At 37.7% G+C, this 27,677-nt stretch overlaps 1 long non-coding RNA gene across 1 annotated transcript; it reads right to left on the reverse strand.

The window, feature by feature from the left end:
- Positions 1 to 240: 240 nt before the first annotated feature.
- On the reverse strand, positions 241 to 27,677 carry LOC106781760 (uncharacterized). Its single transcript, XR_001378500.2, has 4 exons — positions 27,396 to 27,677; positions 17,213 to 17,282; positions 5,852 to 6,009; positions 241 to 4,697 (listed from the first exon to the last, which is right to left on the reverse strand). It is a non-coding gene; the product is annotated as an uncharacterized lncRNA (long non-coding RNA).

The following is a 27,677-nucleotide window of genomic DNA, read 5'->3' on the forward strand; positions in this document are numbered from 1 at the left end:
GTGGACGTAGCATGAGGTAGGCACCAGCAAATATTTATTGAATGAGAGAAAGGAAAGCTAAAGATGCTGCTACTTCTGTGAAAATTTCCCAGATCTCTCCAACCAGAAGGATCTCTTCCTCTCAAATTTGTATCCTCTTAGAATATTTAACATCTTTTCTTATAAATACTTGTGTTTATGTCTTATTTGCCATTATTACCTTTTAAGTTTCTAAAGAGCAGGGACTGTTTCCTTTTGTAATTTGTTACAGAATGGTAGAAAATTGAAAAAAATGTCTTAAAGCTAAAATTAATTTATTTTTACACTTTTCTAAGTTCAGCAGAATTATATTGATCTTAAAGTACACAACGTCAAACCATTTAAAATGAATTTCACTGTCATACATTAAGTTAGTCGGTAGCAAAGGAATGGACAATAATATGTCATGCCGTGCCACCTACAGGGCTAGTGCACAGTTTGCTTAGCTATTTTCCATTAAACGCCAGTGAACAAAGACAGCTGCCAAACATTTTCTAGGTCATTTGTTCTGTTTGTAAACAGAAAGTGTACAATGATTAACAAGATGTAATCATTTGCAAACTGGATTTATGCAGAATGAAAGAATTTAAAAAAAGAGGAGGGAAATTAATGCAAGTCTTAAGTACTTAATGACCCCATTAATTGAGAGATAGGTAATTGGAGAAATTAAACAGAAGAGGTAATGGCCTTGGAGCCGTTAATCTAGTCTGGGAGTACTGCTAATGTTTACCAGGTGATTTTCTTCTGAATTAAGAGCTGAGAGTCAGTCTACTTTCACACAAAAGTTCTTGAATGTGGCCAATCAGAAGATTCACTTGGAAAGCTTTTGAACAACACAGATCCCTGGATTCTCTTTGTACTTCTTTAATCAGAAACTTAGGGGTGGGACTCAGGCATATGGATTTTTAAAAAGCTGACCAGGTGATTCTTTTGATTTTTTGATAAAAAGCTAGCCAAGTTTGGACATCATTGCTTTAGAACAGGGTTTCTCAACCTTGGCACTATTGACATTTTTGGATGGCTAATTATTGTGGAGGCTGTCTGGTACATTATGTGATGTTTAGCAGCATTCCTGGCCTCTGTCCACTAGATACCAGTAGTCTCTTCCCTTCCCCAAGTTGTAAAAAACAAAATGTCTCCAAACGTTGCCACATTTCTCTGGGGGGTTAAGTCACCACCATATGAGAACCTCTGCTTTAGAACAAATCTGTCTGATAGAACTTTCTGCAATGAAGGAAACATCCGATACAATAGCCACAAACCACATGTGGCTATTGAGCACTTGAAATGTGGCTAGTACAACTGAGAACCTGAATTTTAAGTATTTTATTTTAAGTAATTTAATTGTAAACACCACGTATAATGAATGGCCATCACATTGGACAGCCCAGATTTATAAGATTCAGATCGGACGCTAAATTTTGAAATCTATACCATTTCTCCCTAAGTGCTTCTGAGACATGCTATGTAGAAATAATTTACAAGAATAGCGAATCTACCTACCACTTTGTCTGAATCAGGAAAAAATCTTAGGATGTTATGATTAATGGAAAATTTACTTGCAATTTTGCTTTCGAAGTGTTGTCCAGGAAATTTTTTTTACTACTCATGATATCCAGGTTATCAGAATTAAAGCAGTCTAGTGCACAGCTGCATTATTCATAATAGCCAAAAAGTGGAAGTAATCCAAATGTCCAATAACTGATGAATGAATGAATAAAATGTGGTATATCCATACAGTGGAATATTCTTTGGCAATAAGAAGGAATGAAGCCTTGATACATGATACAACAGAATGAACCTTAAAAACATTGTGCTAAATGTAAGAAGCCAGTCACAAAAGACCACATATTATATGATTCCATGTGTATGAAATGTCTATAATAGGCAAATCTATAGAGACAGGAAATAGATTAGTGGTTGCTGAGGGCTGAGGTGAAATGGTAAATAGGGTGGTGATGGCTAACGGATACAGGATTTCTTTTTGGTGTAATAAAAATGTTGTAAAATTAGATTGTGGTGCTGGCTATGCAACTCTGTGATTATACTAAAAACTATTGAATTTCTGTTTTAATTGGGTGAATCGTATGGTATGTGAATTATATCTCAACAGAGCTATTAAAAATTCTGTCGGTATAATTCACGACATTAGCAAATCTAACAAGAAAATCTGCATAATCATATCAATTGGTTCATAATATTTACTTTCAAACTAGAAGTGATTTTGGATAATGTTATTATCTTATTCCAAAATAGTCTCTTTACTGGCTACCACCATTCTCATTTCCAAGATAATTGAAGTGACCCTGCATTGTGTCCAAATTCAGGCTGAAAATCCTTGAGTATGGCCCTTATTCAACAACAAATCATGGCACTCTAAGAGACCCACTGTAGGACAGTGAATACATTCAGAGGATACTCTTGGCATAACCCCAGCCTGCAATTGAAAGGGCCCATCCTTGTAATTCCTGAGCTCCGTTGTCCTCTTTAGTCCAGAGACATAATGAACACATGAACATTGCCAATAAGAAAGGATAAAAGGATAAGAGGTTTCTAATAACCAGCCTAATTTTGTCATGAGTCAGGCTGGTCAGACCCTGTCCTGCATGTAAAGTGCTAAGCTGTGGAAGATAAACAGCTTTGTCAGGCAATTAGAAGATGGCATTCACTTTCAGGGCCTTGAGGCCTCCAAGCAGCCCCACATAGAGCCCATTCTCCAATTCTCAGCTCACTGAACTCAGGTAACTTGAAAGGAAATGAAAATTTTTCTAGGTTTTTAGTTATAAAGTGAGACTGAATACTGAAAATAACTTCCAGGCTGGTGCTGCTTGAGCACAGACTATTCAGGAGACCTCCTGGAAGTAAGCAGAAGATGAGGAAGGGAAAATAGCAAATATCAAGTGAAGTAAAATCTTGCATAACGTAACAAAAAAGATTATCTAAGGCAATTATGCTTTTATCTTCCAGAAAAAACAATGTCATATGAAATTAAACAGTTTGTCTAAGTGGTTAGATAGAGATGTGTTAAGAATAATGGAAAGAGAAGTAGGGGCTCAGATTGGAAGACAGGAAAGAACAGGCTTTTTAAAGAAAAACATGTAGGGAAGAATATTAATTCAGTAGTTCATTCAGTAGACAGGGCAGTGGACCATGGGTTAAAAAGCAATGACACTGGCCTGTGTCTGAACATGGATACGTTTCTGACCTTTCTTGCATTCACTGAGGATGCAGGTGAGTAACTACATAGAGCTTTTATGAGAAGAGTTAAGTCTTGCGGAAGGGTTCTGGGAAGAGTTTGATTTATTTGGAAGACAAGTGTCATTCAAGGCAAGATGCACCAACTGTATCTGAATTTCTTATAACTAGACATAGTGGCAGCCTTCCCTGGCCCTCAATGTCTGGCTGGATGAGGTGTCCCTCTTCTGGGTCCTGACAGCACCCTGAACATACCTTTAATATAGCACTTAAATTATTTTTTTTATGATTGTTATTTTTTATGTGCTTTCCCCCCTAGACAGTGAACTTCTCAATAGAGAAGAAATTGTAGGCATTCATGTGGTTGTCAGTTTCCAAGAGCCTCTTATCACAGTTTCCAAGGCACGCACACTTTCCCATCTCTGGAGGGTAATTTTTCATTTTCAGGGGTTCCATAGGCCGGTTGGCTCCTGCCCAGATTACATGATTCAAAGGTTAACACCATACCTGCCTGGACTCTGCTGCAAGACGTTGTGGTAAGTCAGATTGTAACATAATACTGAGTTCCACTAGTATTTGGGCTGAGCTCTCAAATGGATGCCTTATACAAAATTGCTCAGAAGAGTGGGTTTAGTATCATTACATTGGCTTTAAGTCAAGTTTTCCTCAGATGGCATTGTCACGTGGACTTCAGATATTTGAACTACACTCCCCTAGTCAGGCACCCAGGTGAAGTTTATCTGTTATTTCAGCAGTGTTTATGTGAGATGCTAAAGAAAAAAATTGCTCAGTGACACTCACGGGGCCTGAAAGAATTCAAGCACCTTCACTGTTGCCTATCTTCATGGGAGGAGATGGTGGGGGGCAGGGTAATACAGCCACTGAAGATTCAGATTTATGTCCCAGACTATGAACCCGGATCCCAGATATGGAATCAGAAATTTATTATGTTCCAGATCATCAGACCTAATCCCAGATCTTGTCTGTTTTTTTATTTGTTTGTTTGTTTGAACTCATTCTCTTTCTCTGAGTAGAACTTTTCAATTGCAACATTATAACGGATTGTGTGGATAGGAAGTGTATTTTCACCAAATCTTTGGGTTATGATCTTCCCATTTACACCACCTAAGTAAAAGTTTCAAGAGACACAGTTTCTTTTTTCTGGACTGCTTGTGTCAGTGTGGACTCTATCTCAGTTGGAAAAAAAAAAGAGAGTGATAAATAAAAAAGTCCTTGGATGTCTCGACAGCAGTGCCAGCCTGTTTGAGCTAGTCATTATTGCCAGAGCTATAAGAAGACCTTTTTGGAACTCCTCCTGCCCCTGCTCCCAGGGTCCTGGGGTTAGAGGCCAGCAGACAGAAATACACTGTTCTTTATTTTGGGGAGCATGCATAGATGGACTTTGGAGTGAAGAAATCGTATTTGTAGAAACCTTTGCACCGAGTTATAAATCTATGTGCTACGTGGCAGGGATGTCTCTGACTCTGGAACAAAGAACAAAGAGCACTTCAGTTAGTCACACTGAGGAAAACACCAAAGAAGCAGAAATCACAGGAGTGTTAATAACAGCCCCCTCCCCCTCTCCTAGAGGACCACCTGCCTTCCCTTTAACTCCTCAAGTAGAGACGTCTCAGAGCGTTCCAGCTCCAAATCTGGGCATTTTAACAATAAAACGAATATGAAAAACATCCCCCAGGCCCTACAAATCCATTTTTAATGATGATGAGTTTCGATCTTTCATAGAGTCATAAAACCTCAATGTAGCCAACAACCTGGAAGTCATAGTGTCTCACTTCATCTTCGAGGTGAGGGAGTTACTAAGATCTAATGTCACAAAGCCCTTCAGAGGCCCAAGAATTCCTACTACACCTGGTGAGATTCTTTAAAACATTTTTCTGGTTCATAAATATAATAAATTTTCGTTGTGGAAATTTTTCAAGTTATATAAAAGTATTAAAAAAGAAAAACATTCTCACAACCCCACCCCACTCTGTTCACCGTGCTTTTTTGTGATTAAAGACAAAATGACAGAATAAAAAAGAAAAATATGGATTTCCACATTTGATATTTAAATCCTGAATTTTGCAGCTTATTACATGAAACATCAAAGCATGCTTGGACAGGGACTTTGTTCGAGATGAACAGTATATCACAATAGGGTGTTAAAAATGGTGAAATCAAGCCAGCTCCGTGGAGTATGCACAGCGGGCGTTCTCTGTGAAGATCCTGGCAGTGCTGAGAAAACTCTGCACTTGTTATTAGCCAAATCCTGCTGTCGTCACTTCTAGGGCACAGCCCTTAATCAGTGGAGGGATTCCAGAGGTGTGTGATAATACACCTGAGTTCTTATCACAGGCACTAAAATTCGGGCAATTAAATTTGAGAGAAAGCAATCTAGAATGGGTGAAAACAGAGTCACTGAGGTTTGTGGATTTGTGTTGCTCTTGCTCTGATTAGGGCTGCCAATTTAAGCCTCCAGCTGCCCTGCAGAGGTAAAGAAGCAGATCTTTGTAGGGTAGTTTCTAACATTATGTGACGTTATCCAGGCTTAGAAGGGAGTTCTGGTGAGAATGGAAATCAGCTAAGTGCTAAGCCAGGTTCTTTTGGCCTTAACTCCATGTATTTATTGAGACAATACCTGGTTTGGAGTGATCTTAAGTTGTTCTGTAAACTCTGAAGACCCTATGGGACATCTGAAGGCAGGTCTACTGACAAATGATGGCTCCCTGGATCTGGGATCAATAGGTACACCCTTGCCTTTTCATCTTGCTTTCCGTTGGATTCTTCAATTTCCAACTGTGAAATGTAAAAGAATGATAATTGGCACCCCTCCTGGCTTCAGTTTCATCATTTGCACAATGACAGGGTTGGCTGGACGGGATCATCACTGAGTACTCTCCCCATCTCTGCATTCTAAATGTCGTGCATCAGGCCGGAGCAGTGGGATCACTACTCCAGGTCAACACTGCTGGCCTGTTGGAAAAGCTGGGCTGTTCACTAAAGTGATGCTTCCCGATGGCCCCTCTAAACCCAGTTCTTTGCTGGTCATTTACAGCGTAGGGGTATGCCCCCCTTGTTGGAGAACTTCAAAGAATGAGAAAGGAAAGAAAGAGGCTGTGGGTGAAAGGCAGTACTTTTGCTTTTTTTTTTTGTAGTAATTTGCTTCTTTTTATCATTTTTAGTTTCAGATGTGCATTACTCATTTATTACCACTTTTGTTCGCATAGCACATTACCTTAATTTTTCAGCCAGCATTTTGTTAAATAATTTCTAATATAGTTTTTTCTTATTTCAACATTCTCCCAAAAAGTTCTCTAAATTGCTTGGAATGCATGTTACTTTTCAAAAAGGTTTATTATTGAGCTTTCTGGCAACAGGGAGGTGGGAAGTTATGATTCTTCCTTTTGAATGGAGAAGAAACTAGAACACATGGATATTAAACACATCAAGGAAGCAGAATTAGTCTTGCTTACAGGGTCACTAAAAGGTATACAATTTACAGTTCTGCAGGAGAGGGGAGGGACTGCCCAGCGTGAGTGAAATCACATGAACTTCTAAATACCCTACAGACTGCTGCTCCAAGGCAGATAGCCGATTGGTAGCAGCATCTAGATAAATACCCAGATAATTTTGTTTCCCCACTAGGTTATTTTCTTCTAGGCTTACTGTCTTAAACCAGCTACCTTGTCCTTTCTTTATGCTACAGCACTGACAACCCATAAAGTTTGGAAATTGAAGCTGTCCCCTTTAATCTCAGGCCATAATTGCAACTCCTTCAAATCTCCCTGGGGAGCAGATTGAAACCAAATCAACAATACTATAAAAAGTTAACTGCCCAAGGAGTGGCTCAGGACCCCAGGTGAGTTAGGTCATCTCTGACCTCTCCCCTGATGCTTGGTGAACTCTGAGGGTATAAAATGGAATCAAGTGGGGGATCTGCATTCTCCAGAGATCAAGGATGAAGGGGTCAAGAAAACAAGATCCATCCCCAAATACCAAAGAGCAACTTTCTTGAGTAGTACAGATCCATTCAGGAGAATCTTTGTGATAGATTCAGAGAACTCAAAGAAGCTAGTGACATCATCCAGTTTATCCCCTGCTTTCAAAAATTAACAAAAGATTCATTGAATTACTTCCTGTGCCCTCAGGCATGTTCTGGGTTGGAATCCAATCCATAGTATTTTTCAAGAGTTGAATCATCTCGAAATATCCTTTGGTAATCTTTTCTAATGTCTCACCAAAACCAGCCACCCAGTTAATATCGAACCTAAATCCTTCCTGCTGCTTATTAAGCCATTTATTTTCTTTGATACTTTGGGAGATATGAGAGAACAGCAGGTATCCTTTTCTGGAATCTGTTCTCGATGTATGAGCTTGCCTTTTGTTATGATTTAGAGCGAACAGAGGATGCAGGAAAGAATCTTGAAGAACATAGACTGTTTAATTCTTCAAATAATAGAAAGAACTAGGGGTAAAGTTATGTATTTGACTTTTCCATATATTAGCTCTGTGATCTTGGGCAAATGATGTAACACCTTTAAGCTTCAATTTCTTCCTTTGTAATATAAATGTAATTCTTAAACCAAAGATTATTATGAAGGTTAAAAGGGGTAACGTACGCAAAAAAAATTGTCAACTGTGAAATGCAGAGCTAGTTAGAGTAGTAATTATTCATTTTTAATGAGGATTAAGTCAGAAGAATGATGGTAAATAAGTGTTGGGAGGATATGGAGAAAGTGGAACCCTTGTGCATTGCTGGTGGGAATGTAAAATATTGCAGCACTGTAGAAAATAGTATATTGGTTCCTCAAAAAAATTAAACATAGAATTACCATGTGACCCAGCAATTCCACTCTTGGAGTATGTGCTCTAAAGAATTGATTGCAGGGATTCAAACACAACTTTGTACACCAACACTCATAGCAGCAGCATTATTTTTTTTTAAAGATTTTATTTTTTCCTTCCCCCCCCCCAAAGCCCCCCAGTACATAGTTCTATATTCTTAGTTGTGGGTCCTTCTAGTTGTGGCATGTGGGACGCCACCTCAGCGTGGCTGGATGAGCAGTGCCACGTCTGCGCCCAGGATTCGAACCGACGAAACACTGGGCCGCCTGCAGTGGAGTGCGCGAACTTAACCACTCAGCCACGGGGCCGGCCCCGCAGCATTATTCATAATAGCCAAAAGGTGGAAACAACCCAAATGTCCATCTATGGATGGATGGACAAGCAAAATGTGGTATATACACACAATAGAATATTATTCTACCTTAAAAAGGAATGAAGTTCTGACACATGCTACAACAGGGATGAAGCTTGAACACATTATTCTAAATGAACTAAGCTAGACACAAAAGGACAAAAGGTGTGTGATTGATTCTCCTTATATAAGAGTAGTCAAATTCATAGAAACAGAAAGTAGAATGGTGATTGCCAGGGATTGAGGGGAGGGAGGAATGGGAAGTTATTGCTTAATGGGTACAGAGTTTCAGTTTGGGATCATGAAAAAGTTCTGGAGATGGTGAAAGTTTCACAATAATGTAAATGAGCTTCATACTACTGAACTGTACATTTAAAAATGGTTTAAAATGGTAAATTTTATGTTATGTATATCTTACCATAATGAAAAAATGAAGATAATGGTCACTACATGGTCCCTACTTGGCAGAGGATAAAAGACAAGACATGGAATTTACCATTTTGTTGGATAGATTGGACAATACATAAAACAATCCAGACTAAAAGCAGGTACTTTATCACTCAAGGCTACTATAAGAGGTGGGAGGAGGCAGTAGTGAGCCTGCTGGATTGGAGTGACCGGAGAATGCTGGCTTCATGAACATCCAGACCTAGACGGGGCATAGGTCTTTGAATGAGCACAATCAAAACCTCCATTATTTTCAGGTCTCAGAAGAATGTTCCCAGCAACTACCCCTCTTCTCCCCACCTCGGAAAGTGGCCATTTGCCTCCCATTCCTACTTAAACTCCAGGAATCTTGTGCAATATTGATTATATTGATTTGTAGGCATTTTATTTTGTGTATCACCTTCCTGCCAAGAGACTGCCCAGAGAGTTAGAAATAGGCATTTGTAAACACTCATGTGAAACTGGTAACTGGGAGGGATGACATAGAGAAAACCAAAAGGCCGGGTATTGATTGACAAATTATCTCAGGTAAGCTGAGATAAGCAGCAGTAAATCATTCACGTCATCAGATACCTACAGTTTAACCCCAGTACAGAGGTACCACATTGCTGCTATAAGTACAATCTTGCCGGTGTACCAAAAAAGATGAAGCTCTGGTTTGGTGATGGCAGAATGAGGTTACAGTAGTGGATTTTATAGAGAGTTGTGGCATCATGCTGAGTGATATAATGGAAAGAGCATGGACTCTAGTAACAGATGCGGATTCAAATCCCAGTTCTGTCACTTACTACCTTATGAATTTGAACAATTATTTCACTTGTCTTAGCTTCTCATATGGAGAGTACTAATACCCTCATCACTGGGTTTGGGATAACATTGTAACAATTTATATAATATGTATATGATGTATTATATCATATCCCTTATACATAAAGGGCACTCTAATAATGAGAAGCAAATCAGCAAAAAAATTTTCAATGGCGGTAGCTGTGATTGCGTCTAGATTATAATAAAAATAGCTAACATTCACAGCAGCAGCATTGTCCCCAGGACTCTTCTAAGAACTTTACATTTTGAACTCTTAACCCTTGGGAAAATCCTATGAGGTGGGTACTGTGGTTATCCCCACTTTACATTTGAGGAAACTAAAGAACAGACAGTTAAGATACTTGCCAAATGTCACAGAGCTAATAAATATTGGCACCAGAGTCCATGTTCTAAACCGTGATAACGTGGTCCAGAGATAATATTTGATCACCTCCTAAGAATGAATTCATTAGGCATAAAAAGATGTAACTTTGGTTTTAATAATGAGATGATTAGAGAAGACAAAAGCAAATGCATCTTTAAATCCCTATAGCAAATCATACAAAGGTTATTTTATGGTCATCTTAAGTTTCTATCAAGCAACTAATTCCAAAGATAAAGATAATGAAGGAACATAAATCACCATGTCATATTAATAAGATATTTCATTTTTACATATAGTCATTAAAATGCTTAAAGACGGAAGTGTACCAATTTTCATTGCTTCAGGATCTCATATTTTTGATAATTTTATAATTCAAAAGTTTTAATATAGGGCTGGTCCCGTGGCCGAGCGGTTAAGTTCGCACGCTCCGCTGCAGGCGGCCCAGTGTTTCGTTGGTTCGAATCCTGGGTGCGGACATGGCACTGCTCATCAAACCGCGCTGAGGCAGCGTCCCACATGCCACAACTAGAAGGACCGACAACGAAGAATATACAACTATGTACCGGAGGGCTTTGGGGAGAAAAAGGAAAAAAATAAAAAAAAAAATCTTAAAAAAAAAAAAAGTTTTAATATAGACATAGTTCAGTTTGGACATTTTTCCAATTAGCACTGAAAAAGAACTAGATTACCTTTTAATAATGAGATGATTAGAGAAGACAAAAGCAAATGCATCTTTAAATCACGTTCCTTTTGTTCACAGTAAGATTAAAATTCTAAAAAAGACATGCATGGGTAAAATCATCCCTTAAGAATATCAAACACATTACAGAGGAATGTGGGCATGCCGTGGCTCCTTACTCATCCACCTGATAGGAGTCACGAAAAGTAAAGCATGGCCCAGAACACTCCAAAATCCGTGGAGAAATGGAAAGATGTTCTGCTTGTAAGTAACTGGCATAAGACACACTTCAGTTCTTATTATAGAAGTCATGTAATGAAGAATTTTGTGTATTAACAGATAATTTGGAAAATAATACAAGAATATTGTGAATCAGTGCTTGTGGAATATAGAAAACTTCATAGCCCCAAATGCCTTTCTAATTAAACCAACAAAAAAGAAGACAAATGAATAGCACACAAGATATTAGAAAAAGAACAACAAAATTAAAACAAGGAAAGTAGAAGAAAAGAATTAATAAAAATAAAAGCAAAAATAAATAAATTAGAAAATGTTGAAATTGTTAAAACACATTCTTTGAAAATACATAAACCTTTAGAAACTGTAATCAAGAATAGTGTACATCAGGAATTTTAAAAGGAATATAACTGATGATATGGAAAAAAATAAAATCTGAATAAAAAGGATGAATTTGTAAGAAATTACCAAAATGGATTCAAGAAAATGTGGAGAACTGAGTAGATCAATAACCATAGAGAAAATTAGAACTATAGTAACAAATGTGTCCCTCCAAAAGGCACCAGGTCCTGATGACTCGTGGTATATAAGTTACTCGAGACCAAAGAAAAAGCTGAAAAGCTTCTCAATTTGTACCTAACATAAACTCAGTGACAAAAGTGGACAAATATAGAATTTTAAAAAACTGTAAAGCAATAAAGCATTTGGAGAAATTTACACAAATTATAAACAAAGTCAAGTCCAGCATTGCATTAAAAGAATACCATATCATGATCTTATTTAAATGTAGTTCTATTTTAAGGAATCTATTAATGTAATAATTATAATTTATTACATTGAGAGATTTAAAGAGATCTCTATGATACCCTTGATCCATGTCAAAAATTCCTCATAAAATTTAACACCCATTCCTAGTGAAAACAACAAGAAAGACTCTCAGTAAGTTAGGAATGGAAGAAAATTTCCCTAACTTGATACAGCATGTCTACCAGAAACCTAAATCTCCTATCTCAGTTGGGGCAAATATCAAAGAAGCTTATTTCTCACTCAAGTATTAGTCCAAGGCGAGTGTTTCTGGTCGGCAGGCAGCTTTCCTACAGTCCGTCTTTCAAGTATTCAAAATCCTTGCATCTCATGGTCCCATCTCCTAGAACCTCATCATCTACATCCAGCCTTCAAAAAGGAGGATGAAGGAGCACAAATGAGAGCTTTTTATGGGCCTGACGTGGACATTGTTCTCATTGCTCTGGGGAGAACATGTTCACATGGCTATACCTAACAGTGAGGAGGCAGAGAGATGGACTCCCGTTACGTGTCCAAGGGGAAATTTGGAGAATTGGTTCAGTGGACAATTAGTGCTCTCTGCCACAGTTAGCTTCTCTGGGATATCCATGTATTCCCTTCTTCACATTCATCTCCTCCCCAAAAGAGAAGACCCAAAATCCCATGCAGTTAACACATTCATCTCAAAGATTAAGAACTCTGAGAGCTGTACAGTCCAATCCATTAAATTCTGATGAGTTTTTTTATGGTTTGATGACCTAGACATTAAAAAATGTTAACTGCTCCTGTACACCCACCCATCCAAAACAAGTTAGTGGAGCAGGGAAGGACAATGGCAATGCAAACTTACATTTGGAAAATGGAGAATGGACACACACGAAATCTCACACCACACATAAAATTAAAATCCTGATGGATCCATATCTAAACATGAACTAACTAATCACAAAAGACCGAACCATGAAATATTAGAAGGCACTATAGGAAAATAGGTTTTAATTATGGATTAGGAAGGCCTCCTGAGCATGATACAATATCCAGAAATCTTAAAGTAAAAAATGAACAGATTGGTCCTCATAAAAATGTAAAATTTTGTATCTCAGAAGGAACTGTAAATAAAATTAAAAGACGTAAAAAATATCTACAACATAGGTAACAATTAGTTAATATCTCTAATATAAATAATAAAAAGGGAAACCCACAATAAAAATGCCTTCAAAATGGTAAATTAATTGTACAAAGCAATGTTCCCTCCTTCCCCAATTCCCTCTGTCCTTCCACTCTAAGCCTTAGATTTCTTTTTTAAGTATTGGAATACGTACTTTGTTCTGTGAATTCAAAGAGAAATTTTTGGCTAGTCAAAATTATGAGAAATTTCTAAGAGTCAAAAAGTACACAGCATAAGTTTGAAGAGGGTAATCGCAACCTGGAATTTGTGCTGGAGCCTTTTGGGAAGTACTACCACACAAGATGGGAGCATCACTGAGTTCCTCATGCCTACAGGTGGTAGGAGCCAGGAGCAGAAAGGAGGGATTCGGTGCAAATGGCAGGGAAGTGAGTAGGGATATCCACACTGGTCATGCCATGTGTATCCCACTCTCCTCCTCTCCACCCATTCAGGTCTGTCTGTGGGCAGGAGCTGTGCTGAAGGAGAGTCAGGGCCTAGCAATGCCCAAATGGAATGACTAAGGCCAGGACACTGGCTTTTGAGATATCACCCAGCCTATGTCCCACCTTTTCCTCATTCTCACTGAAAACAGTGGAGAGCACAAACCTCAATAGCTATTTCTACACCACCCCAAAGGCTGGCTGTGGGAATATAATAGGAGTATAATCGGTTCAATAGAGAAGCCAACCCACAAAGATGAGCCTATAGTCAAAAATTACCATCTGGCATGCAGCCACCATGAAAAATAGACAACAACCCAACAGAAGAATTCCAACTATGAGAAACTTAACAGAGCGATAAGAAAAGGACTTTAAAACAAGTTTAGTTAGTGTCTTCAGACATAGGATGACGTTACAATAATGAATCAGGAATGGTCTATTATAAAACAAACCAAGGACAAACCTTGGAAATAAAAAATGTAATTATTGAAATGAAAAATTCAGCAGATGTGAAGTGAAATGGGCACAGCCGAAAAGGAAATTAGATATTTGAAAGACAGCCTAGGAATGCACAAAGGTAAGAAATTCTATAGAGGTAAGAGTTCTATAAATCATGGCATCTATCTAATAGAGAATAGTGAGAATAGAAGGCACATAAAATCTGAAGAAATAATAGCGTGAAATTTTTTATAGTTGAGGAAACATATAAATCCTCAGATTGAAATGGTCCACCAACTATAGAGTGGGATTTAAATAAATAAATAAACATACAACAAAGACAAAAGGCCCCACATCCATACAAAGGTAATGCAAATTCAGAACATTAAGTGTATAGTCAATATGCTAAAAGCTATAAGGATAGAGAAACTGCTAAAGCTTCCAGAGAGGGTGAGAAAGACTATTCAAAGTAATTCTAATCAGATTTGGCATTAGATGTTTCATCAATGATGCTGGATGAAAATAGACATTGGAGCAATTTCTTTAGTTTGCTGAAGGTAAAGAAGTTCAAATCTAAATTCCTACATTCAACCTTAATATCATTGAATTGTGAGGATGAAATAAGATTTTTTTCAAAAATCCAAGAATTCAGAGTTTTAATAAGCCAATAGATCCTCTCCAAAATCTGAAAAAACTACTAGAGAATATACAAAGAGAATGAATTCAGGACTTAACAAGGAGCTGCAATAGTTAGCAAAAAAATAATGAAACTGTTTTTTCTATGAGATATGATTATAAAGTTATTTTTTAGAAATAATCTGGTGCCAAAATTTCAGATTATGTCAACATGGGATGTGGAATATGGAAGCAGGGTGCTGATGAAGGTCTTAGGAAAATGAAAGCATTATAAGATTAATCAAAGAAATCAATGGATAGTTAATAACTTCGGATACTGTTAGAAAAATATAACCACTTACGATAAAAATTTAAGTGTAACCACCAGAGGAATAAAAACAGAATGTGTACAGCTTTCAAACCAATAAATGAAAAGAGGAACAAAGAAAATTCCATTAATCCATCAAAAGGCTGAGAAGGGGAAACAAGAGCATGAGAGAAAGGATGGTAAACTGAAAACACAAAATACGATGATAGGAATAAGTCTAAATTTATCAAAAATAACAATAAATATGAATTAGATAAGTTTGTTTCATAAAGGACAAAATAGGTTGGATTTTTAAGAATCCAGCTATGTGCAGCTCACTAGAGAAAGCCAAAACTGTGATAACTCAAAGTTCGAAAGCATTCCTAGCAAGTACCAATGGAAAGTTGGCAACAGCACCATCAATATCAGGCAAAATAGCATTGAAAGTCAAAAACATTAAAAGTATCAAAAAAGGACATTTCACGTTGTTAAATAATTCACCAAGCAGAAATAATAATCATCAACTTAAATGCTCCAAATAACATTTTGAAATACATGAAAAATTGATAAAAATCGCAAAGGGAAATTAATGAATCCACATCATTAGTCTCCCACTATGATGTACTGTGAGTAAAAATATAGAGTACTTAAATAATATAATTAACTAGCTTATGCTAGTAGACATACATAGAACTCACCCAACAGACAACACACAATTTGTTCATTTACTCAGACAACATTTACAAAAATTGCCCCTATAGAAGGTGAAAGATTTTACAAAAAATTTAAAAAACATGTATATATAGACCACTTAATGGATCACAGTATATTAAAATTAAATTTTTTGAAAAAGTTGAATCCAGGCATCTAGACAGTTTTAAGTCACTTCTAAATAATTCATTGCTTGCAGAGAATGTCAAAATTGAAGTTTCAAATTATTTAGAAATGAATGAAAATGAAAGCACTCCATATTCCATATCAGAACCTATATATTTTGTTCATGGAGAGATATACATCACTTCAAATGCGTTACACATTAACCTAAGAAGCTAGGCAATAACCCAAATAAGCCCATAGAAAGTGGAAGGAAGAAACAGGAATGATTAAAGCAGAAATAGATGAAATAGCAAGCAACTCCATTTCCTCTGCCTTCTGTCTCATTTCTTCTCTCTCTTGTGGCAAAACTCTTCACAATAATTGAACATTCTGTCTCCGGTTGTTCTCTATTTTTTTTTAAACCCTTCCAGTCAGACTTCCATCTTCTATAGTCCACCAAAACTTATCTTGTTAAGGCCACCACTTGTATATTTCAACTTTAATTTTATTTGACCCATCAGTGGGTTGATCATGCAAATTATTTTGCAATCTAGGACACTTCTGAGAGTAAAAAGGAGTGCTGTTAATTATTACACCTGAAAATAGGCATAAATCAGGTCATAGGGTCACCTCACCAGTCAGCAGTATTTAAACCCCAAATCAGTGCCTGGCATAGAGTGCATAATAAAAATTTATTTAATGGATGGAGTTTATCTATCCCAAATAATCCCTCCCTATTGTTCTTTCTGTTGTTAATTGAATAAAATAAAACCATTGGCAAAATTAATCAAGGCAAAAAGAGAGGCCAGAAAAAGACATTAGGAATGAGTGAAAGGTCATAAGTAAACATATGTGAAAGATAAAGGAAAGTTATAAGAGAATACTGTAACAACCACTTTAAAACTAGATGAAATGGATGCATTTCCCACAATATAAATGACTACAGTTGATCTAAGATGGAGTAGAAAATCTGAATACATCAATCACTGTTTAAAAAAAATGAAAAAAGTATTTCTCAGCTGTGCTGTGGGGAGTTAAGAAAGTGACATGGATGCCTGCCTGGGCCAGTGTAACAAGGCACTAAGAAATCCCTTAGGGGAAAGTGGATTCCAAGGATGAGAGTCGGGACTCTGTGCTCCAGCTGCCCCACCCATGTGGAGATTTGCCAACCTTGTAGGATCTAGATGTTTTTTGAAGTGAGCTGATGTATTCCTTTTCACCAAATTTCCATTCTTACTCAGAAATACTGTCTTCTCTTATTTTGTGGGAAAATAGGTTAAGATAATGAAAGGAGACTGAATTAGGAGTTAGGAGACAAATACATCCTCACTTCAACCAGACACATGTTGTGGGGTCCAGGCATTCACTCAGTTTTATAGGGCCTAGAGTTCCTCACCTACAGATGAGAAGGGTACTACAGGCCCATTTATCTTGCAGGTTTGTTTTTGGTTTGTTTTTGAAAATTAAAAGAGAATGAACATCTGGTAATGAATAAAGCAGGACATAAGTGGGAGATATTAGCTTTAGTTTAAAGGATATGTATTGAACGATAATGAAAAAATATGAAGACACATCAGTTACAATGCATTTGCAACACCTTTTCATCTCCAGGCCTGCAGTGCTCAACCACTTGTGTCCTGCCATTCCAGATGTGCCCTGAGCATGTCCCCTTGTACTTACTTAGGTCCTACACAGAGTCAGTATAGTAGCATCCCCAGCAGTTTGTTCAATGTCTGCTCAGTAAATGATTCTGAAAGAAAGGGAAAAGGTTGGGGATAACTTTAATCATAAGGAAAATACTGAGCTATGTTCATTATCATCTGAGGAGGAGGTCCTCATTATATAAAGATTTCCTTTTAATGACAAAGTGAATAATAATGTTGGCATTAAAAAGAATAACTATACAGAAAGCAGCTATCTAGGATAGCACCATTCAGAAGAACCTACGAGAGTTTAGTATTTTATATACATTTTTGTAAAGCTTGGCAATGACTGGTTTTATTCCAGTATGTCAAATCTTTTTGAAAAAAGACAATAAAGTAATTAAGACGTAAAAATGTTAAGTTTAGTGATAAACTCCCACCATAAAAGCAAAGTACTATATGAGATACAAAATAGGATAGAGAGAAGGTGGTTCTAATGAAATTTTATCTCTGGGGGCATATATAATCAAACTCCTTTAGTATAAGTGCTTTTTAAAATTGTATTCTTCTGTCTTATTTATTTGTTTGTATTCAGACTATTTTATTCTAAGATTACATATATGGCTGAATAAACTTCTTTGTGTCCGTAGATTTTATACTTTAGTGCAATATTTGTATATAAATGTTTTCATCAAATTACCAAATCAATGACAATTTATGAAACATGAAGAGCTGAATTAATAAATTCATTTGAAGAGAGGAAAAAAGTTTCATTGCTCCGTAGCTTTTAAATATTGAGCTTTATGTTTTCTGAAGTGCTATAAAAATATATTTCTAACATCAAAAATATATAAACATGTGAGAGAATAAAGATAAGTTTATATCAAGAAGTTAGAGAAGATGATTCTTGAAAGATAATTTGAAGCCAAATGGCATAGGGTCTTGAAAACGTTAGCATAAACGGGACCTCAGAGATTATCTGGTGTTTAATTAATCCCTTAATCTTATTTTCAGAGAAATGAGGCCCCAAGAATCCCTCCACTTTCTTATGGACTCTTGCCGGGTGCCCAAACTAGCATTCATAATGAGGAATCTGGCCTATGGACAATGTGTAACCACTAGAGATCCTGAGTTGAATTAAAAGAATAGCACAACCATAATTGCTTTGGGGAAATCCATTTTGGTGATTGAGGATCAATCAGGCTGAGGAGATCCTTAAGGCCAGTTAGGAGTCTCTCATAATCTGTCAGATCTGAGGTAGTAAAAGCTAAGACAAAGGTGATAGCCAAGGAAATGTGGGGAAAAGGGACAGAATTGGAAATACAGCTTGGAGTCTCTTGATTTATACTACAGTAGCCTTGCCTCTGCTACTGACTGTGTAGTTTAACTTCCCTCATGTTTCATCATCTGAAAAATGGAGTTGAACTAGATGGTCTCTAACAGCTCTGGCATCTGTGACTGAAATGAACATCTAGAAGTAGAAGGTCAAGTTATAGAGATATAGTACAGATCATATGCCTCTTCCTTTTCATAATTAGGGTTCAGCTGTGAATGCTTGATCCAAGGTAGACTGATCTTTCTTTCTACACAATCTGAGAAACACAGGGACTGGGAATTTTTGGTTGAGTTGCATTGATGGGAGAATGCTAAAGAGAAAGCCTGCGATCTCTTAACACTGAGATCCCAAAGTACCTAAAGACTAATTGTTTAAATTTGTCCTGGAACCCATGCAATACCCTACATTCTTCCAGAAAGTTCTTTTTAAGTTAAATTAGCCTAACTTGATTGCTCACACATTCAAACAAAAAGATTTTGACTAAACAATGCATAATAGAAATCTCCTGGCTGTCTTTCAGGAACATGTGCCATCAGAGGACTGTTGCCCTCTGCCCACCACACACACACGTAACCCAAAAAGTCTAGAATTACGTTACCAAACTTTAGACTTACTTGTCAGCAAATCACATTTATCCTGAATAGTGAAAATTTAAAGCAACTAATCTCCCTCTCTTAGCATTCTATATTTTTGAGGAAATATTTTTAGATTTTTAGATTAAGATTATTATTATCATTATTTCTCAAAAAAAATACTTTAGAGTTGAAAGCATTCTATATTGAATGATAAGAGGAAAAATGTCACTGTTGTCATTATTGAACAATTCTCCAGAATGGAGAAAACTTACGTAATAGGAACGACACAGTTTTTATAATCAAATAGACCAGGCTTAGCATCATACTTCCTGATTTCAAAATACATAACAAAGCTATAGCAATCAAAACAGTATGGTATTGGCATAAAAACAGGCACTTGGATCAACAAAACAGAATAGAGAACACAGAAATAAACTCATGCATATATAGTCAATTTATGACAAAGGAGCCAAGAATATATAATGAGAAAAGAATAGTCTCTTCAATAAGTGGTGATGGGAAAAATGAACAGCTTCATGCAAAAGAATGAAATTGGACCCCTATCTTACACCATACACAAAAATCAGCTTAAAATGGATTGAAGACAAACTTGAGGCCTGAAACTGTAAAACTCCTAGAAGAAAACATAGGGTGTAAGCTCCTTGACATTGATCTTGGCAACGATCTTTTGAATTAGACAACAAAAGCAAAGGCAACAAAAGGAAAAATAAACAAATAGGACTGCGTCAAACTAAAAAGCTTCTATACAACAAAAGAAACATTCAACAAAATGAAAAGGCAACTTACGGAATGGGAGAAAATAGTTACAAACCATATATCTGATAGGGGGTTAATATCCAAAATATACAAGAACTCACACAACTCAATAGCAAAAAAAAAATCGGATTAAAAAATGGGAGGAGAAACTGAATAGATATTTTTGCAAAGAAGACATACAAATGGCCAACAGATACATGAAAAAGTGCTCAGCATCACTAATCATCAGGGAAATACAAATCAAAATCACAATAAAATCATCTCACACCTGTTAGAATGGCTATACTCAAAAAGACGAAAAATAAGCGTTGGCAAGGATATGGGGAAAAGGGAACCCTTGTGTACGGTTGGTGAGAATGTAAATTGGTGCAGCCTCTATGGAAAACAGTATGGAGGTTCCTCAAAAAATTAAAAATAGAACTACCATATGATCCAGCAATCCTGCTCTGAGTATATATCTGAAGGAAATGAAAACAGGATATTGAAGAGATATCTGTACTCTTGTGTTCATTGCAGTGTTATTCACAGTCCCAAGACATGGAAACAACCTAAGTGTCCATCAGCAGATGAATGGATAAAAAGATATGGGATATATGTATACAATGGAATATTATTCAACCATGAGAAAGGAGAAAATCCTGCTGTTTGTGGCAACATGGATAGAACTTGAGGGCATAATGCTAAGTGAAGTAAGTTAGGCAGAGAAAGACAAATATTGCATCGTATCACTTATATGTGGAATCTAAAAAAAAAAGTCAAGCTCATAGAAACAGTAACTAGAAAAGTGTTTGCCTCTGGGGGGGTGGGGGAAATAGGAAGAGGTTGATAAAAGGGTACAAACTTGCAGCTATAAAATAAATAAGGATCTAATGTATAACATGGTGACTATAGTTGATAACACTGTATTGTATAATTGCAATTTGCTGAGAGTAGAATTTAAATGATCTCACTAAACACACATATCTTATATATATAACATATTATATATTACATATAAAAATATGTGAAGTGCTGAATGTGTTAATTAACTAGCTGGGAGGAATCCTTTCACAACGTATATGTATATCAAATCATTATGATGTACACTTTAAATATCTTACAACTTTGTCAATTATAACTCAATAAAGCTGAAAGGGAAAAAAAAGAGACCAGGTTCAAATACTAGCTCGGCTACTTCCCAGCTGTAACCTTGATATTTGACCTGTGTTCATGGAGGCTACCATTCAAGAGAGCCTTCAGCATGAGGACATTATCCCACCGCCTCGGGCTGATGCTACTTACTTTCCTTATTGAGAAGACAATAGGGGAAGGATGATCCAGGAGGTCCTAGTTCCGTCATTCCTTCAGTTGTATTTTTGTTTGTTTTAGGTCCCTATTTTGTGGGGCTCTGAGTAGCCTAAGTTCCTCACCCAAGAGGCAGACTTCAGTCAAAATTTACAGTGTACTAGGAACACATCACTCAATTCCAAAGCAATTTCAGCTCTCCTAATCTCACCACTGGGCTCAGGGCCCCCTTAGAATAATGTGAGCAATAAACAGGGTAGAACTAGGATGTCCCTCCCTCCAGCTCTCTCCTAAACGTTGCTCTTGATTCCTAAGGCACTATTACCTGTCTGTACTGGTACCCAGCACCCTTCTGTTTCCCCAAGAATCTTCACATAGATGTGTATATGCTGAGATGGAAGCATCGAAGCCAATATTTTACCAATTTCAGAAGCTGTCTCCAATTTCAACCATTAGCTCAAAAAAGGAAGCAATGGTACCTTACAGTGAGACAGATCACGGATTTTAAAAAGGGTTGAAGGTTAGTTATGGAGGTCGTTAAGTGTATGGGGATTGTTAGTGAGAGAATAAATGGTGCAGCTTTTTTGGAGTGGAGGGCAATTTGATATCTACCATCACCATCTAGCTGTGTGAAGCTGAGCTTTATTTTCCTCCCTGGCAAAATCGAGATATTAATACCTACCTCTTGGTTTTGTTGCAAAGATTAAATGTGACACACTACCTCACACGTAGTTAGTACATACTTAATACATATTACCTCCTGTACTTAATACATATTACCTCCCGTCTTAGCTCGGGTGGCCATAACACAGTAGTGTAGATGGGGCACTAATCTCATCATGGGGGCCTCACCTTCATGACCTCATCTAACCCTAATTACCTCCAAAAGACTCCACCTCCAAAGACCATCCCATTGGTGGTTAAGGCTTCAACATATGAATTTGCAGAGGACACAAATATTCAGTCCATAGCACCGCCACACATAGAAGCAAAATTTTAAGGAAGGAAAAGATACATGCTCAGACTTTGGTTACTATTGAAACCCTTGTTAAGAAATCTATTCCAGGATTTCATGTTTAAGCTAGGATTTCATTTTCAGGTCGGAAAATATATTCCAGGGTTTTCTTTTTAAGCCCTGAGGCAGGAACAGGATCATCCTACCAAGCACATGGCCAGTTTACTATCCCTCTCAGAGGTGTGCAAAGGAGCTGTTTCCTCACACATCCATTTAAGAAACAATAAAGAGTTCGGGAAGGGGTTGGGGGTGAGGGAGTCACAAAGCCAAGTGACCTAAAATTCATCCTAGGCTTTCTTGGCAAACTGTCCAGGAGGTGGAAACACAGCAGGGATCTTTTACACATCTGCCTGCCTTCTGGTCTGAACTCAGTCACCTAATAATAATCACAATTTTCTATCAGAATGACTTACCTTAATCCCCAAATGCTGACTTTAAACCTTATTATGCTAAGCATAAGAAGCTAGACATAAAAGATTACCTACTGTGTTTCCATTAAGATGAAGTTCTAAAACGGGCAAAACTAATCTATGATGATAGAAATGAGGATTGTGGTTGCCTCAAGAAGGGCAGACATTGAGTGGGAAGGGTCACAAGGGGACTTTCTGGAGTAATGGGAATACTCTATAGCTTGACAGAAGTGAGGGCTTATGCATTTGTCAAAATTCACCAAACTACGTTTAAGATCTGTTCATTTCACTGTAAATAACATCTCAGTTATAAAAAAATGAATATGTGCATTTATATTCTTTCACATCAAATTAAACATAATTATGAAAAATATGTGTGTTTTCCTTGGAAAAATCTGTCAGAGAGCTACATTCATGTCTGTATATAGTCCTCAGTAGCAAGAAGGAATATGGATAGGATAAAAGCCATATGTCCCTCAGGAATTCTCCCTAGATTTCTATACCCATCCTTGAAATAGCGCATCAGAATTATCAGGCTGAGTTTTTCTAATAAGGATGTAGGCCAACTCCCTGCTTTATCCCAAAGATTCTCTTATGATGCCCTCCCACCTTAAGAACCATTGCAGAGTGAGACACTGTTATTAATGGGAGTGTTTTAACCCTCAGGTGTGCTGGGTAAAAGCTGTTGATTCCATGAAGTTGGGTCATTCAGGTATACCAACCTCTGCCTCACTTTATTACTGTCATCTACTGACTTCCCAGGTTCTCCTTCTCATTAACTGACAATTAACTGTCGTTAATTAACTGCTAATTAACATTAACTGTCAATGATAGGACCTGGATCTTTCTTTCTACCCCAGTTACTATCATAATTCTGAGTGATATCAAGGTTCACGTAGATGAGCCATCCAGAAGCACAGACTTGGACCTCCATAATTCCAGTGGCTTTCACTTCTAGTCTACTTTAGCCAAGTCACACCTAGATTCTTATCACTTGGAACTATACCACATCAGAAATTTTGAACTCCATTATCCCACTATGCGTCTTAACATCTTACCCTTCTACCTCTCTTGTGCCTTCGCTCCCGCTCTACCTATTTTTCAACTGCGGAGAGACCTCCAGTTCGTTCACTCCATCATTTTTTCCCAACCTATGAGGACCCTCCAAGGCTCCCTTGCCAACCCAGTCTGTCATAACATGATTGATTGTCTCAATTATTCTTTAGCAGCATCTTTGACGCTTTTTTGTTAATATACTTTCAGTGCCACAGCACCTGTATAGTAAATCTCCAGTCCATGATTTAACATTACTACTTATGTATCTCTTTATTCTTGTGCACAGGTGACTAAATGCTGCCAGAGAACATCCTACAAATAGACTTGACAACCCATGTTTTGTACTTCAGCTTCCATTTGACCCTTAGCAATACCTATTAACCCTTTTACTTGCCCTTAGTCAGATTGCTCTCCAGCTGTCTCAACAATTATTCCAAATCCTCGCCCCTCTTCTCAAAACCCCTCCCCTCAGTGAATCACCTGGACTCCTAGGTCATGGAGAAATTGAAATCATCAAGCTACTCTCATCAGCTCCTTGCTTTTAGTCAGCAGTTTTCATGTATACTTTAGCCCACATTCTCATTCATAGCTATACACTTGACTCCTTTTCCAAAGTCTAAGAAGACAAAGTAAACCTTAAGGTATCTCAAAGCCACTGCCTGTGCTTAACTCACTGCCTTCCGAATCTTCTGAAGTTTCTTCATCAGTCATCTTCTTCTGTTTTCTAATATCAAACACTTTCTTCCCACTGGCTCCTTCTCTTCAGCCTATAAAACATGCTTGTGTCAGGCCCATAATAAAAACAAACCCTCTGGACCCCATGACTCATTCTAGCTGTTCATCGTATCATCGCTATATTACTAAGAGTGTGCTTTCTTAGTACAACGATGGTTCTAATTGATAAATCTTGAGTACATCTTTATCCCAATTTCACTGGACCATAGAGAAGTTTTAACTGACCACCCTAAAACAAGCACCTGAAAATCATAAGCACTTATAAACAAGTTCAGCAAGGTTGCAGGATACGAGGTCAACATGAAAAATCAATTATTTTAGTTCTATACAGTAGTGATGAACAATCCAAAAATGAAATTTAGAGAACAATTCCATTTACAATAGCATTCAAGAAAGAAAATATTTGGGAATAAATTTAACAAAAGAAGTGTGATGGTTGTATGCTTAAAATTATAAAACATCATTGAAAGAAAGAAGACCTGAATAAATGGAAAGACATCCCATATTTAAGAATTGAAAGACTTAATATTGCTAAGAGAGAAAAATCCCCCAAATTGATCTAAAGATTTAATACAACGCATTTCAAAATCCCTGCTGGCTTCTTTTCAGAAAATGACAAGCTGATCCTAAAATTCACATGGAAATGCAAAGGAACCAGAATAACCAAAACCACCTTGAAAAAGAATAATGAATTTGGAGGACTCATACTTCCCCATTTTCAAAACTTAATACAAAGCTACTGTAATCAAGACAGTGTAGTGCTGGCATAAGAGTAGACATATAGATCAACTGAGAATAGAATTAAAGTCCAGAAATGAACTCCCACATTTACGGTCAAATGATTTTTGACAACAGTTGCCAAAAGATTCAATGGCGAAAGTATAGTCTTTTCAACAAATGGTGCTGGTATAACTGCATATCCAAATGCAGGAAATAAAGTTGCAACTTTAGGTTTCAGCCCTGCATGTAAAAAGCTTGGAAGTCATCACTCCCAATCTTACAAGAAAAAGCTGAACAAACTGAAAATCGATGACTTGTCTGGGATTCATGAGGGAGCTGAGGTTACAGGGCAAAGAGCCATCCCCAAATCTGAACAGACAGAGAATCCAGAGAGTCACTGAGATCTGCGTAGCTGCAGTAGAAGTCACTGGAGCCATGCTTGGGTAGGAAAACTTATGTGGGAATTTTGACAAATTGCCAGAGCTGAGTGTGGATGAGCATGTGCGTGAGAGACTCCTGGAGTCTGTGATTTTTGGAGTCTCTCATGCTTTCGTAGGCTTTATCTCCAGGAGCCCCACCAGATTCTCACAGTGAAGAGCCAAGAAAGATATCCTTGTGGCTCTGAACGCTGGTGGGGAAGAGTTCTTATTTTGAAATAAGTCCAGAGCATCCTCCACCACAAAGCCCTACTCTCCAAGAGAAAGATTTTCCCAGAGCCTTATTCCACTTGGGAAAAGTACACTGCCCTGCCTCCAGCTCCGTCTACCTTTCCTGTCCTGCCTAAGTGGGGAGGGGTCTAAGATAGACTTGTGGAGGTCCTATCCCAGGGATGCAGGCACAATAAAACACTGAGATTTAACCATAACATTATAGAATGCCTCCCCTCCTTGACACCGCATCGCCACACCAACAAGGCTCTGATATAACAGTGGGTTACAGCTGAAGGAGCTGTAAAATGCAAACTCTGCCTAAGGAGGAGTTCTCGGGTAAACCCAAAGACAACAGAGGAGACAAAAACAAAGACACTACAGACATTTGAAGCCTCTGGCACCTACAGCTACAGCAAACATTAAACACAGCTCAACTCATTGCAGACCTGCTTGGCTTCATTTAGTTTTTGTTGTTAGTGCCGTTGAGTCAATTCTGACTCGTAGCCACACTGTGTACAGCAGAGTGGAACCCTGCCTGGTCTTCTTTGCGTGATCCTCTTGTCTCCCAGAGCTATATCAGAAAATGCTCCACTCCAATCACAGGGTTTTAATGGCTGATTTTTCAGAAGTGAGTGGCCAGGGCCTTCTTCCTAGTCTCTCTTAGTCTGGAAGCTCCACTGAAACCTGTCCACCATGGGAGATCCTGCTGGTACTCGAAATACCAGTAGCACAGGTTTCAGCGTCACAGCAACACACAGCCACCACAGTATGACAACTGACAGATGGATGGTGTGGTTCTCTAACCAGGAAACAAACCTGGGCCATGGCAGTGAGAACACCAAATCCTAACCACTAGGCCATGAGGGCTAGCTTTAATTTATTTTAGTCATTCATAAATGACTAACCTTATCATAAACTCTTTTACTGGACTTCTGACTGGTTAAATAGCAAAAGACAGCTAACCTCTCTAATACTTTTCACATTATAAAAATGATTGTATTATTGTATCATTTTATCTCTGCCTATCTCATTGCTCCAATTCCAATTGAAATCCTTTAAGAACAAGGACTGCGTTTTACTTTTCTGTACCTTCCATGGATAGCCTAACAGGGCTCAGTTAGATTGAGTGAGTGATTGAATGAATGAAGAGTGAATCAGCTTAAGATTGTCTTTCTAATGACAAGGGAGCCTTTAGGGGAACTACTGCAGTCTGGTTGTTACTATTGCTCTGACGGGACTTCCTTGGTCCTGCACATCCTCCTCCAGGGAAGGAGTGTGGTACAGTGGAGAATGGTCTAGAATCAAGAAACCTGGTCTCTAGTCTTGAATCTACCACTACGTAGCTGTGTGGCCTTGGAGAGCTCAACTCTCTGGGCTTTTTACATATCTGTAAAATAAACATTCCTTTCAGGTCTGTCATTCCAGCATTCTGGAAACCATTAGTCCTTATTAAAATGAAGAAGAAAAACTATCAAAATAAAGTTTGAATTTAGCAAATGAAAATTTCTTTTCTCGTGTTCTATTAATACCTAGGACTATTGAATGCCTGGTATTTTCAGGCACAGTTTTAAGGGCATCGCCTGTATTAACTTATTTATTCGTATGAGATAAAATGTTTATCCCACTTCCACATTTGAGGCATAGAAAGGTTGTGTAACTTACATAGCTGGTGGCAGAACCAATTTCAGATCCAGGCAGTCTGGCTCCACTAGCTGTTTCCTTCATCTTAATGTTTCTCCCACGCACAAGGGTAGCACTGCTCTTCTCTTCCGCCTACAGAACCACTGGCCTCTTCCATCAGCATACACTTCGTTTGAAAGATTAAACTCTTGTCTCAAAAATAAAGTGATAATTCAGAAAGATGTTGTGAGACAGCACAGTTTCTGGGAGAGCAAAGAGATATTTGCTAATAACTTTATTTCGGGCAAGGGCCTTTGTTTTATT

Source organism: Equus caballus, chromosome 15, assembly GCF_041296265.1.
Source record: "Equus caballus isolate H_3958 breed thoroughbred chromosome 15, TB-T2T, whole genome shotgun sequence".
NCBI classification, from domain to species: Eukaryota; Metazoa; Chordata; class Mammalia; order Perissodactyla; family Equidae; genus Equus; species Equus caballus.